An 11,597-nucleotide genomic window follows, 5' to 3' on the forward strand; every position below is an offset into this window, starting at 1 on the left:
TGAAGCACTCTCTCTGGAGAAAAAATGTTGTTCCCAGGAGGCCAAATGCTTTTGGGGAGGCAGTTTTTAGTATCTGTGAACAAATCTACAAAACCAAACCCAGATGGTCCTCTTGACTGAAAGAAGAGTCCCTGAGGGACAGAGGATGATGTTCTATATCTAAATCATAGCTTCTAGCAGTTTAGTACAGGCTGTCTTCTAAGAAGAACACAGTAACTCGAAACTAGACTGACCAGCTCAACTTCATCAAACTGAAAAGTATTTATAGTTCCCAAATAATCTTTAGCCTGAGAATTTAAAATAAAAACAATGGTTAAGTGTGGGGATACTCTCCCAGGACCTTCAGGGTGGAAATGTTTTAGTTTATTTCGCTTTCCCAAATGGTAGTCCCCAGGAAGGACTGATGCTGAAACTCCAATCCTTTGACCACCTGATGCAAAGAACCAACTCCCTGGAAAAGACCCTGATGCTGGAAAAGATTGAAGGCAGGAGGAGAAGGGGATGACAGAAGATGAGATGGTTGAATGGCATCACCGACTTGACGGACATGAGTCTGAGCAAGCTCCAGGAGTTGGTGATGGACAGGGAAGCCTGGCATGCTCCATCCATGGGGTCACAAAGAATTGGACACAACTGAACAACTGAACTGAACTGAGGTTCTTGTCAGTCATCATGTAATGAGACTTGCAGAGACTGTTAAGATCCAGGAAGTGCTGTACCTCCCAGAAATATAAGACTCTAATGAGGAATACCCTTTATTTGGTGATAGAGTTTCATTAAAGGAAGCTAAACAATATGTGTGCCCTTCCATATGTGATAGATAGCATCTTTTTAATTGGAGGAAAATTGCTTTGCAATGTTGTGCTGGTTTCTGCCATACAACATTGCAAATCAGTCATAATTATACATATGTCACCTCCCTCTTGGGTATCCCTCCCTTTTCCCCATCCCACTTATTTAGGTCATCACAGAGAGCCAGGCTGTCCTCCCTGTGTTATATAGCAACTTCTCACCAGCTATCTATTTTATACATGGTGGTGTACATATGTAGATGCTACTTTCTCCATCCGTCCCACTCTCCCCCCCCTCCACTGTGTCTACAAGTCCTTTGTCCATATCTGCATCTCCATTCCTTCACTGCAAATAGGATAGATAGCAGATCTTTAACAGCAGACTTTCCTGCTCAATCTATATTTGTGGACATTTTTATTTCTGTGTCTTAAAAGATTAGAAATCATTGCATCTAGGACACATTTTTTAATTGAACTAAACATGTCAAAAGTTAAATCCAGAGAAAGACAGATACTATATATCACTTGTGTGTGGAATTGAATACATACAACACACTAGTGAAGAAAATGAAAAAGCAGATTAACAGATGGAGAGGACAAACGAGTGGTTACCTGTGGGGAGAAGGAAGGGAGGAAGGGCAATACAGGGGTGAGGGATTAGGGGGAAAAAAGGTTATTATGGGATTATATGAAATTATGTGTGTGAAACTTTTAAAAACTGTGAAGCACTACAGAACTTAAAGAATCATTCCAAAAAAGTTTTTAAAAGTTAAACCCATTTCTCCTCCCTCCAAACCTCTCTCGATCCTTTATTTTCTATTTTTGTTAAGGACATACCATTCGTCTCTTCATTTGGTCTAAAGCCCTTGATCTGTGACTCCTCCCTGTCTCTTATCAATACCTCTCACTGCCTCTTCCACATCCAATTAGGCATCGAGGGCTCTCATTCTTCTCTCTCAAGTGTCTCTCACCTAATTCCTTTCCAATTCCACTGCTGCCGTTCTAGTTCAGGTCTTCATCATCTTTCATGTGGATTATTGCAGTAACCTAACCGATCTCCCTTCTTTCAGTCTCTCTTTACTTTCTAACCTGGGAAGAAATACAACAGTTAAGGGCAAGAGGACCAGAAATAGTCTAAGTTTGAACTTCAGTCTTGGACAAATTACTTCCTGTCTCTCAGTCTCAGTTTTCTGAATTTCCTATGAGGTTGTCATAGAGTGGTCAGTACAGTGCTTGGCATACAGAATTTCTAAATATATGTTAACTTCTCAGGGCTTAACAACATGTAGGTTAGTCACATAAGCATCGTTTTATCCTTCTGTGGAGACTGTAGAATTCTTTAGGGTAGACATAAAATCTAACCAGTTTTTGATTAGGTAGCGATTACACAGGAACTAACACATAGCAAACAGAATGTGATGCAGTAAATATTTATTTGGTAGTATTATTTACAGTTTCAATCCTCATCCAGATTCCTAATAATATTTACCTCCAAAGAACATAAGCTTTGAAGTCAAACACACTGAGTTCAAAATAGGGTTTTGACACATGTGATTGGTGGGTTGGACTTGATGGAGATTTTGACCCTTTCTGTGCCTTTCTTTACCTGAAAAACTTGCATGACAGGATCTACAACACAGCATTTGTGTAATTTTTGCTAACATAAAATGTTAGTGTCTCCATTAACACAAAACTTCCTACTGCTAATATGCATATTGATCCTTCATATTTTTGGAACCACATCTCTGCTTTGTTACTTTCTAAGCATATATTGACTGATACTTTTCATACATGAATAACAATCTGGTAATAGTTTGGCTAATATTTAATTCATTAAAAAGCCTCAAAGTTTACATAATTATAAAAGAATTCTTCAGGGGAAATTAGATCCAGCCTGCCTTACACTGTTGAGAAATACAATTAATAGAGACAAGGTCGCACTTATCAAAGGTTATCTGGAAAAATTCACTTAATGTCATTATAATGAAGAGGGTGAGAATCTTTATCTTCTGATTTCATAAAGATTACCAAAAAGGCAGACATAAGGTCAGTGTTAACAAGGCATTCATTCATTCACTCAGTGATCCCTCACTCTGTCCCTTAGATTCTCTTTCTTTTTCACTCCCTTTCTTTTTTCTGCTTCCTCCCTTCCTCCCTCACTTCCTTCCTTTCAGATCATATTATTTCAGAGCCTTATATCTGCTGGGTGCTACAGGTACAAGGGCTTCCCTTGTGGCTCAGCTGGTAAAGAATCCACCTGCAATGTGGAAGACCTGGGTTTGATCCCTGGGTTGGGAAGATCCCCTGGAGAAGGGAAAGGATACCCACTCCAGTATTCTGGCCTGTATAGTCTATGGGGTTGCAAAGAGTCTGACACGACTAAGTGACTTTCACTTTCACAGGTACAAACTCTACCTTTTGAGAAATTCATTGTAGTTTCAAGGGAAATTCACTTGATCATTTAAAAGTTTAATTGTTTTTATTCTATGGGTTCTAAAGAAGGGGATTAAATAATATCATTGAGATTGTTTTGGCTTGGCAATCTCTAAGCCCCAATGTATCTTTGAGGTATTAGCAATGACATAACAATTTCTTTAAAGGGGATTTTTAAATTACTGATTTCTACTATAGATTTCATGGGAACAGAAGTGAGATTATTCTGCTTGGTGTTCGGGAGTCTTAGGCAACATCTCTCTCCAGAGGTAGAGTGTGGACTTCTGATGCACCAACCACCAGATAGTCATTAAACGTTTGAGGACTTCTTTAACTCTCCCTGTATGTTTGGGGCTTTGAAGTAGGTGTTCCACTGCAGAAAGAAACAGGCTGTGGTACAAACTGTTAATTTCCAAAACCCAATCTGTATACTGAGGTTGTACTATCTGCCTATTAATTAACAACTATTTTTTGCACCCTGACTAAATGCCTTTATTGTGGGGAACTTGTTCCAAATTCCATCGTCATGAGATCTGCTTCTAGAGTTTCATGTTAGGTTGGTTGGGGGTGAGATTCCCAAATCTATTTTTAAAAGCATATATAAGATGATTCTGATGTTCAATGAGGTTTGGAGCCTCCTGTGAAAATACCCTCATGTATTACTGTTCCAAAATCTCTGCCCTGTGAATTACTTGGTTATGAAAAGTGGCAGACCCCCATGAGTTACAGAGATGAGTGACAAAGCTGGCCATTTGGTGGAGGCTGGTTCTGGTGTGGGCAGCTGTCCAGAGGCAACAGTGGTCTGTGGGCATTCAAGCAGAGATGCTGCTCTGTGATATGCGAGCAAACCTCCCTTTGCCCTCCTCATAGAATAACTGGGTGGAGAGGAAGACTGCAGGCAAAAGTCTTGATTACACTTCTAATGAAGTGGGGAAAGAACTGGAGAAGAAACGTTTGGTTTCTGTGGTATCACATTTGTACTTTGGGTGTAGGTAATGGTCTGGTTACATCTTTTGCTTATTTATGTCTGATTTAAAAGAAAAAAAAGAATATATATATATATATAACAATGTCCTTCCATTTTGTGATTTAATAGATCTCTGGTCATAGAACATCAGTAATAGGTCCTGTGGTAGGTAAGTTCCTAGCTGACGAAATTGTTTGGATGAATTTTTCATACCTGGCTACTATCGTTGAGGATATTTGTGGCTAGGAAGTGGCTTTCCTATCAAATTAACCATTTGACCTGGTCTTAATAACAGTGGAAAGTGACAGGGAGTCTACATTTGAAAGACTTCTGTGACATTCTCCTCCAGCATATAAAAGGACAATGCCTATGGACCTCATTCAGTAGAGAAATTTACTTAGCTACTTGTTTGTGCATTTTGAAGTTAATTCTGTTTGGAGAATCAATCAAGAGGCTATTCTATTCCAAATCAAGAATTCTTTAGCAACAATGAAGAGCTAAATTAGCTTGTGATTGGATCAGCTGTCACATATTGCATTTTATTTGGGTTCCAATTCTGCTCTGGGAAGGAATATTTGATAGGTAGGAGCTTTTCATTTCATCTTGCTGCTTAGCTAAACTAAACAAGGTTTGCACAAAATGTTTTTGAAAGCATTTTATATTTATTCCTATATAGACTAACTGTTTTTGCTGGTATTTGAAATGGCCGTTTCCTGTGAACACTTTAACAAAAAATGTTTGCTTGTAATATTTGATATTTCTCAATACATACTGACAACAGGTAACTCATCGGCCTCCCAGAAAATATTAGTATCAAGAGTGTTTGTCAAGATCATGTTGCAATTCCACTAATCATTCCCATCTCCTTTTAAAATCCATAAATATCTTCATAAAAGACATTTATAAGAAATTAATACTATGAAGAAATTTTGAGTTGCAGTAGAAGCACTTTAATGACTATGCATCTTAATTTTCTTCAGATCAAAATGAAATTACTTTTATTAGACCTAGACACACTAATGTTTTCTGGTCTTTACAATTTATATAATTGTTCCAACTATATTACAGCTGCAATAAAGAGATTGTGAAAAAAGGCTGTGGCATGCATACTGAAGATGATAATTTATGGTTTTACAAGAAACTTGGTTCACTTTCTCTAAAACTTTGTATGTAATTAAAACTACAATAAATCCTCCCACCCCTTCCGTAACAAGTGTTACGGAGGAAGGGGACCATGGCTCTGTTGTTACAGGACTGTATTTTGTGGAGTTGTGTTTACACCTGGACTGTGTACTTGGTGAATGAGCACACCTGACATCATAAACACGTAACAGCTGCCTTGTTAAAGACCCTCAGCTGCATCCACTGCTGTTAAAATAAAAGGACACTTTGAACAGCAATTTTTAAATTTACACTTTTTTCCACTAAATTTTAATCAGTGCCTAGGATCTCATTAATTATTGTTTATAAAATCTTGTCAGCCACCAGTTGCTAGTATTGGCAACCATTTAACTTTAGTGTATATATTATATTTCAGCTTAATGAAATGGGCTTTCATTTTGAAATGCCTATGAACTCTAAGGACAAGGCAAAGGAGCCCACCAGACTCATCTGTCCATGAAATTCTCCAGGCAGGAATACTGGAGTGGGGTTACCATGTCCTTCTCCAGGGGATCTTCCCAACCCAGGGATTGAACCCGGGTCTCCAGCATTGCAGGCAGACGCTTTACCCTCTGAGCCACCAGGGAAGCCCATTAACTCTAAGGACAAGGCAAAGGAATTACGTATTAGTAACAATTGCTAAGATTTCTGAAACTTCACCACAAAGGAAAAGACTACGCAGAGAGTGTTCCATTTATTCCAGAGGGCATTATCTCATTTAATCCTCTCAAAAAGCTGTGAGAAGACTGAGGGACAGGCAGGCTCAGAAAATTGCCCAAGATCTGATAAATAATAGATGATGAAGGCAGACTAAATGAAAGACTAACTAAATTTATATTGTTTGAGAGTTCTTTAACCACAGGTTCAAAGATAAGGTTGAGGAACTTGCTGGCAGTCCAGTGGCGGTGCAGATTCAATCCCTGATGGGGGAGCTAAGCTCCCGCAATCCTCAGGGCCAAAAATCCAAAACATAAAACAGAAGCAAGATTGTAACAAATTCAGTAAAGACTTTAAAAATGGTCCACATTAAAAAAAAAAATCTTAAAAAAGAGGTAGGGTGGAGTGTGGTTGTGATTCTTCATTAGGCAAGAAAGTTGAATAAATCTACCTCCTCAAATTATAGTTTGTGTCAGTACTTTGTATTTCTATAGTATTTTCCACAACGCGTTCTGCTGTATTATTTTGTTTATCTTAACACAATCTCATGAGGTGTATAAATGTAGTGGTAATGTCTTCTTCTCCTGGAGAGGATAAACTTCTCCCTGAAGTCCTAGAGCCTAGACTAGAATCAGTTTTCCAACTCCAGGAGTAGGGCCCTGCCTACTGAAATATGCTGTCTTCCTTTGTAGGCCAATCCATTCTTTTGCTACTTTGACATTCACCTAGCAATAACTCAGGATAAAGCAAGCTACAAAAGAGTACACTTTAATATTGTGACAGGTTTTTAACCTAAAATCCCCAAATATCTTCTGAGCAGTCACTGAATTTGTAAAAAAAGGGTTTCATTTATAATCACAACCGTATGGGTGGAAATCTGAGGCATAACTTTACTGAAAGGCCTCAAAAATGGTTGGTGATATATACTAGGAAAAGCGCTACTCATGTTTTACGTTTTCAAAGAAAATGAGTGGGAAAGTCAGAGGAAGCAGAATAATGGCAGGTAAATAAGATTAATTTAACATGGGAAACCTGTGTATAAATTGCAGTGGAGATTTTCTAACAGTCCAAGAAAAAAAAAATATTTACTTTTCTTGTAAGATAAACACAGACAGCTTTTCAGATTTTCTTCTGACACTGAGGCATAAGTGATATTTCTCTTATCAAGTCCCCATAACAAGATTATTGTGAAAGTTATTATAAAGGTCAAGCAAAATGAAGATCTACAGAATAAATGTCATTGAAACCAGATGACAATGACATAACACCAAAATCTAATTCAGTAAAAAGTTCTATGAAAGACCAAACTATCAATTATATAGTCTATATATATAATTTTATAAGGACCTGCATTGATACAAAGATAGAATCAGAATATTCAGAAAATCTCACAAAAATTGTGTCTTTGAGGCCACCTATCCTTTTGAGAATCAGATGAAAGCTTTGATTGGGATGTCTCCCTCCAAAAATATAGACACAAAATTACAGTTGCAATATCCATAATGAAAAATCTATAAAATTAAAGACCTGGCAGCATCCTATATTCCTCACATTCAGAATCCCTCCAATAAAGGAACACATAGCTTTAACGTCCCATCATATTCACCACAATCAGGCTTTTGATAAGAACTGACAGCAAGGATTTGAAGGCTGAAGTCTCTGACAAGAATCTGTGTATTTTTGGTGACTGATCCAAGAGAGAAACAACCCATTGTGAAGAGGAAGAAGGTAAGAACCTTTATGAAAACTAAGGAACACAACCAAGAGGTAAACTTCAGAGGCCTCTCTCTGACTAAGCCCCAGAACTGTACACTAGTTGATATGAAGATTGAATTTGGTGTTGATGTAATCACCAGAGAAATTGTTCTTGCTGATGTTATTGATAATGATTCCTGGAGACTCTGGCCATCAGGAGACCAAAGCCAGCAAAAAGACAAACAGTCGTATCGTGATCTCAAGGAAGTAACTCCTGAAGGGCTACAGATGGTGAAGAAAAATTTTGAGTGGGTTGCAGAAAGAGTAGAGTTGCTTCTGAAACCAGAAAGTCAGTGCAGGGTTATAGTATTGATGGGCTCAACCTCTGATCTTAATCACTGTGAAAAAATTAAGAAGGCTTGTGGAAATTTTGGCATTCCATGCGAACTTAGGGTCACCTCTGCCCATAAAGGACCAGATGAAACCCTGAGGATTAAAGCTGAGTATGAAGGAGATGGAATTCCTACTGTATTTGTGGCAGTGGCAGGCAGAAGCAATGGTTTAGGATTGTTGTTGTTTAGGTTGTAGGTGTTGTCTGGTAACACTGCATATCCAGTTATCAGCTGTCCTCCTCTCACTCCAGACTGGGGAGCTCAGGATGTGTGGTCTTCTCTTCGATTACCCAGTGGTCTTGGCTGTTCGACCATCCTTTCTCCAGAAGGATCAGCTCAGTTTGCTGCTCAGATATTTGGATTAAATAACCATTTGATCTGGGCCCGACTGCGAGCAAGTGTATTAAACACATGGATTTCCTTGAAGCAGGCTGACAAGAAAATTAGAGAGGCCAGTTTATAAGAAAGAACATCACTGCATTTTTTTAAGGAGGAAAACTATAATATTCTGGTATAGCTGCCGCCCAAAAAAAAAATCAAGATGAAAAGATTTTAAATCATTGAGAGAAAAATAAAATTTGTAAGTGAATAAAAAAAAAAAGTAATATATAAAATGGCAATAATAATAATAACGGTAATAATAATAAAACTGTATATTGAGTACTTAGATCCTTCCACTCAAGCTTCCAGTCAACTCTAGGAAGTTACTACTATTACAATCTCCATTCTACACAGGAACAAACTGAGGCACAGTGAGATCAAGTAATGTGCCCAAGTTCTGACCCCAGAAAAGACAGCTGAATTAATAGAATTCACTTGTAAAGTTTCCAGTTCTCCACTGAGGGGAGAAATGGTGGCTTTTGTTTTTCCAAGAGAATAAGTTATTTTAAAAGAAATTGAACTCATAAAAGGCAAACTTTTTGTATTAAAATGGGTGCTAAAATACAAAAGTAACAATCATAAACTTTATTTTATTGCCTGCTACCTTGTCCTAGCATTTGAGGATTTTAGGCTTAGTGAACTGGAAAGCACTTCAATAGTCACTGTCCCCTTGCAAATGCTTTCGCTTGTAGAAAATGGTTGTTAAATGTTATTGGTTCTATGGCTTAAAAAGTCTACAGTGTCACCTCCCAAAATAGTCCACTAAATTCTTCAATATGTTTATGTGTTCAGTTCAGTTCAGTTGCTCAGTCATGTCCAACTCTCTGCAACCCCAGGAACTGCAGCACGCCAGGCCTCCCTGTCTATCACCAACTCCTGGAGTTTACCCAAACTCATGTCCACTGAGTTGGTGATGCCATCCAACCATCTCATCCTCTGTCATCCCCTTCTCCTCCCGCCTTAAATCTTTCCCAACATTAGGGTCTATTCCAATGCGTGAGCTCTTTGCATCAGGTGGCCAAAATATTGGAGTTTCAGTTTCAACATCAGTCCTTCCAATGAACACCCAGGACTGACCTCCTTTAGGATGGACTGGTTGGATCTCCTTGCAGTCCAAGGGACTCTTAAGAGTCTTCTCCAACACCACAGTTCAAAGCATGCTTATGTATATTATATACTAAACATATTTAGTATATTATACACTAAAACATACTAACAGTTATGTTTTAAAGTCAAAATTTCTATTTATTCTTGTGTTATGCATAGTCATAGTCACTGGAGAAGGAAATGGCAACCCACTCCAGTATTCTTGCCTGGAGAATCCCAGGGACAGGGGAGCCTTATGGGCTGCCATCTGTGGGGTCGCACAGAGTCGGACATGACTGAAGCAACTTAGCAGCAGCAGCAGCATGCATAGTCATCATTCACCTCAGCTATTTATATCACACCATCAATTTACCATATCCTAGTCCAGAGTCTAACGTACACTGAAAATCTATTGTCCATCATTTATGTTAACGTAAGTTCTCATTTTAGAAGGAAAGAAGATTCTTGAGCTACTGCATGCCTGAATTCAGCACTGTGCAAATAAATAAGGCCTAGGAATGTGAGCTATATAATAGGCCCAAATAAATTAGAGCCTAGCTCCTAATTGTAGGGTTAAATATTTGCTGGTTTCACCCTGTGTCCTCTGAAGAATGCTTCTGGGCTAGTTGAGGAGAAGGTGTTTTTGATGAATGTGTTGTGACCCTGCTTTATGATCACACATACTTTATTTTGTTTTATGACATTTTAATTTGGGTCTTTCAAACTTGCTACAAGAGATAATACTGTAAAACCCCACAATATTGCTACGTGAAACATTATTGAAAAAAATACTGCCAGATAGGCACATGGATAGGCACATGGATAATTAGGTTCCAAACTTAAAGAAATTAGATAAGGATAATTTAAAAATATACATTAGACGATGGTACAAAATTAATTCAGTCCTCTTCCTGTTTCTATTTTGCTATGCCATCCTACAACCCCTTTTAAAGTTTTCATCTTAACTGGTGAGTTAATGTAGTTTTCTTCACAAGCTTGTATTTCCGAAGCCCACAGATGTCAAGAGGAGGGCGGTGAGTGACTGCAGCTGTGAAAGAGAATCATCCTTTCCAGTAAATAGGGGGGTGAGCAGTGCTCTGCTTTGTTTTCTATTGGTAACTTCCTATTAGATTCAGTTTTAAGATGATTCCAAACTAACTGGTCTCTGAGGTTCTGATCCTAGATTCTAGCCTAAGGGACCCAGATTCTATTTTGAGGGACCCATTCAGGAACAACATGCTCATTACTGTTTCCTCAAGAGCCTTGGGTGCAAATCCTGAGATAGCCTAGAACTAAACCAGCTCCTGAGGGCCTTTGCCCCTGATGGCAGAACTCAGTCTCCTGCCAATGGCTTCATCTGGACCACTTCACTTGTGACATATTGATAGAGTTAAGGAGTCCTCTGTGTGTGTGTGTGTGTGTGTGTGTGTGTGTATTTATTACATACATATGTATACATATAAATTATATATATTAAGCTTTATGTATATTTACATATTGAGTTCAGTTCAGTTCAGTTGCTTAGTCATGTTCGACTCTTTGCAATCCCATGAATTACAGCATGACAGGCCTCCCTGTCCATCACCAACTCCCAGAGTTCACTCAAACTCACGTCCATCGAGTCCGTGATGCCATCCAGCTATCACATCCTCTGTCGTCCTCTTCTCCTCCTGCCCCCAATCCCTCCCAGCATCAGTCTTTTCTAATGAGTCAGCTCTTCACATGAGGTAGCCAAAGTACTGGAGTTTCAGCTTTAGCATCATTCCTTCCAAAGAAATCCCAGGGCTGATCTCCTTCAGAATGGACTGGTTGGATCTCCTTGCAGTCCAAGGGACTCTCAAGAGTCTTCTCCAACACCACAGTTAAAAAGCATCAATTCTTTAGTGATCAGCTTTTTTCACAGTCCAACTGTCACATCTGTACATATATACATAAATTTTACATACTTACTTTCCTCTATTAAAAGCAAGAGAGTTCCAGAAAAACATCTATTTCTGCTTTATTGACTATGCCAAAGCCTTTGACTGTGTGCAT

At 38.6% G+C, this 11,597-nt stretch overlaps 1 pseudogene; it reads left to right on the top strand.

The window, feature by feature from the left end:
• Positions 1 to 7,749: 7,749 nt before the first annotated feature.
• LOC104987090 lies at positions 7,750 to 8,679 on the top strand (annotated as a pseudogene).
• The last annotated feature ends 2,918 nt before the right edge of the window (positions 8,680 to 11,597 follow it).

This window comes from Bison bison, unplaced genomic scaffold, assembly GCF_000754665.1.
Source record: "Bison bison bison isolate TAMUID 2011002044 unplaced genomic scaffold, Bison_UMD1.0 scf7180017864080, whole genome shotgun sequence".
Classification (NCBI taxonomy): Eukaryota; Metazoa; Chordata; class Mammalia; order Artiodactyla; family Bovidae; genus Bison; species Bison bison.